Below are 3,809 nucleotides of genomic sequence, written 5' to 3' on the forward strand. Positions count from 1 at the left end.
AATCAGCAAGGCCGCCACAAATCATTCATGTGTACTGCAGAGTACAGACCAAATTCTGATTTTACATACCACTCACACTCTACAAGTAATTTCAAATCAAATCTCCAATTTGTCATTTCATATCGAACTACATCCATAATCCGCAGCAACCATGTAATTAGGCCATCCTTGTTGTATGGCAAGCTGACTTGAGTCATTTCACCTGCATGACACTAATCGCTCAAGATACTATTGTTCAAATCAACCATCCCACAGCATGGGCTGCATTGCTCAAGGCAAGACATTTTTACAATACGAATTTGTTGCTAAAACACAACTTTTCCAATGCACAAGGTACCACCAGGAATCAGTAATGTATGCTGCAGGTGCATTTTTTCTGGACACACCCAATGTAATTCAGAGTGTAGTACACTTCCAGTCTGCATCTTCAGCGCAAACTCCATACAGTTTTTGGTACAAGGGAACTGACTCGCTAACTAATGAGCGAATAGCTAATCACACTACCTAAAATTACATCACTGCCTGACTCAACAAGTTACCGTTCTAATTCTTGTCAAGTTCTACCAGTAAACACTATCCCTTTCTTCTAAGAGCACTAGCAAGAATTGCAAGTATGTGTACTGCCATACCTTTATGTTCATCCGGGCGTTTTAAGGTTCGTACCATACATACATCGGCATTTCCGCTAATAAAACCGAACCCGTATGTGGACCAGGAATTGAATGCATGACATCCCGACGCTGTACTCGACTGCCCAGATAACGATCACACATTCTCGATTAATCCAAAAAAGACTCCTGATAACGATGTACACCTTGGCAAGGTTGACGTTGTTCTGTCTCGATTGCTTGATCAGGTCTCGGGAAAACACATAGATGTGCTTTGTGAGATGACCAGTGAATCGTCTCTCCAAAATTCGCCAACAGCGAGTGATTGTGCTTCTCCCTGTGTTCAGAGCTGTACCATCCATTGCCCTCTGTTCTAGGCAATCTTATCAACACAGGACACTCACATCGATAGGATCTAGTATTCTCGACTCCAGCTTTACCTTGAACATTGGGTCAATTATTGCAAATCAGACCAGCGTTTGCAAAATAAAAATAATACATCCAATGGAAAACAAAGCATCAACTGCTAACAAAACTTGTCACTGGACTAATTAGTGCTTACCGAGCAGCCACACCCAATTTTCTGCATGCATTTCATTCTCTCAACAATCAGCCCGCTCTGCCCATATCTTATTCTGAAACATTTCTTTCCAAGAATACACGTTGTAAAAATCATCCGCCTCCCCGAGTGAGTCGAAACTTGTCCCTAGTGTCGGCGCAATCACATTTTCGAGGGTTCTCTGTAAAACCCTTCACCACTTCCTCGAAGGCAGTCACTAGCCAAGCCCACAGACGCCCTGCAAGGCGACGCTGCATCTATACTCACCCTGCAAATATTACCAGCTCTCAGCACTAAGAGATTCAGATAAAATTAAACTACAGAGTCCATACTCCCTCCGTCCCAAAATAACTGTCTCAAGCTTAGTACAATTTTGTAATGAAGCTATTACAAATTTAAGACACTTATTTTGGAACGGAGGGAGTACATTATTAAGCATCCAATAATTTTACTTTCTCAACAGGAGTAGTCTCAGACAAAATTAAACTACCATACGACAAGGTCATTTCTTCATCTAGTGATACATTCGTTCTTGTTTACCTAACAATCCCAATTGTATTGCTCTGCGGTAAATCATGGAACTAGTTTACACGTGGTCAGCCAAGCAATGAGAGTGTGTTGCCACAAAATCAATAGAGGGGTTCTTATTGCAGGTGGATTAGGTTAATACCACGACCCCTATTTTATTCCATGTTTTTCCCATATCCTGGGATTATGTTTTATCCCCTACCCACTGTTTGTCTTATTATTTACTCCAGCAGAGAACTGGCGGTTCATATGATTTCAACACAGAAACACTAGCAAGACACTGAGTACACTTTTGAATCTTGCCAGAGCGAGTGATGCAAAGCTAACAACACTATCAGGCATTCTATGGTTTCTGCAACTTAACTGTAATGCATCGGGCTCGTTCAACTATGGAACGCACCTCTTAGTTCATCCAAATTATGAGCCACGGCTCATCTTCAGTTGGGTTTTCTACGAACACACTCACGGCCTTCTCAAAAGCGCTTATGCGGGTTGGGCAAGGTGTCAAGCTTGGGGCAGAGGCTCCAATCCTCAACCTAAATGCAGTTACTATGATTGTGTCAAACAATTTAACCCACTGAATATCAAGTTGCACATGAAACTACTGAACTGCGAGAAAATTAACCGTTCAAAACAGACAGTTTGCACACTAATTCTTGTCAAACCATGGTGTACTCCCAACAGAAATTCAACCAAACTGTATGACCTTACAAAGCATGAAAACATAGTACTGTAAATCTTCATAGCAATGTTGAATTTAACTTCAATTCAGAACAGTCAGTTTGCACGCTAATTCCTGTCACACCATGGAGTACTCCCCGCAGAAATTCAACCAAACGGTATGACCTTAGAAAACATGAAAATATAGTACTGTAAATCTTCATGGCAATGCTGAGTTTAACTTCAATTCATAACAGATAGTTTGCACACCAATTCGTCTCGCACCATGGAGTACTTCACCCGGAAATTCAACCAAACTGACCTTACAAAGCATGGAAATATAGTACTGAAAATCTTCCTATGAATGCTGAATTTAATGTTATCGCCGAGACACTGACCTCTTGTTCCAACCAGGAGCCTGGGATTCATCTTCCCCGTCGACAGCTCAGAAGTGGGAGGCGAGCTGCCCCTTCTCATTGCTGCCGCTGCAGCCACGCCGCAGATCCACCCTTTTGACGGTCACACCCGTGGCCTCGTTTAGCGCCACCTCGACCACTGTCCGCCTGGTGCCATGTGCCGGCGTCCCTTCCGGCACTAGACTCTCCCCAACCTCCTCAATCAGAGTGGATCTGGGAGAGACAAATCACAAAAGCTTAACCGCCGGAACTCGACACTGGAAAACGCATAAGGTCGATTAACAGCATCGGATCGACATATCTCCTGATTGGTTGCTTGAGGAATTCCATCACCGTCGGCCTCCACTCCCTCACTCCCTTGATTTTGAAGTTCAAAAATGACGGACGCGTTTGGGGAAGAACAGACTCGCCCTTTGACCGGAAGCACTTTTCCGAGCCGCGGATCAGACAGAAATAGAGGAAGATGATCCACGACTCACCTCATCGGCGGTGACGGCCGTCCAGAAACCCGTCCGCCCGCGCCGCTAGCCTGGCCCATGAATGGCCTCTGACCCATACGTATTTCACTACAGTTCTCTTTTACCAGCAGCCCTTTAACGCACCGTATAAACTGTTGGCCCACATCCCCATGCATTAACGAACGGAGAAGATATCGGGCACATATGTGCTCGTGACCACTCCGGGTCCTGGTACTATTGTTTCATGGCGCTTGCACTTCACCTTCGATGTCCACTCCACCCATGTGTTCGGCAACCAGCTGTCTCATCAATGTTGTCGGCAAGCCTGACCTAGTTCATCTTTAATTAGATCTGCTGCTATCATAATTTTGAATCGGTTGTCCAGTAGATGAGTACATGATATGTGATCCGGAAGTTATTTTTTTCTGAAATACGTGAGATATTGGGAGAGATACATACGGAAAGAGAGATAGAGAGATACGTGAGAGATCTAGCGGGCAACAACCGGCTAATTTTCTTTAGGAAAAAGATTACAATAATATATTTTAAATCTGAGAATGTGATTTCTTGATATGTTATA

General features: G+C 43.7%; 1 long non-coding RNA gene across 2 annotated transcripts; it reads right to left on the bottom strand.

Moving 5' to 3' along the window:
* Positions 1 to 283: 283 nt before the first annotated feature.
* LOC119363749 lies at positions 284 to 3,329 on the bottom strand. 2 transcript variants are annotated; one of them, XR_005174354.1, is made up of 4 exons: positions 3,251 to 3,329; positions 2,754 to 2,984; positions 1,171 to 1,435; positions 284 to 1,048 (listed from the first exon to the last, which is right to left on the bottom strand). It is a non-coding gene; the product is annotated as an uncharacterized LOC119363749 (long non-coding RNA). The 2 variants fall into 2 exon arrangements; XR_005174348.1 differs by lacking the exon at positions 3,251 to 3,329 and having other exon boundaries at positions 2,754 to 3,239.
* Between the last annotated feature and the right edge of the window lie 480 nt (positions 3,330 to 3,809).

The sequence above is a fragment of the Triticum dicoccoides genome, chromosome 1A, assembly GCF_002162155.2.
Source record: "Triticum dicoccoides isolate Atlit2015 ecotype Zavitan chromosome 1A, WEW_v2.0, whole genome shotgun sequence".
Lineage (NCBI taxonomy): Eukaryota > Viridiplantae > Streptophyta > Magnoliopsida > Poales > Poaceae > Triticum > Triticum dicoccoides.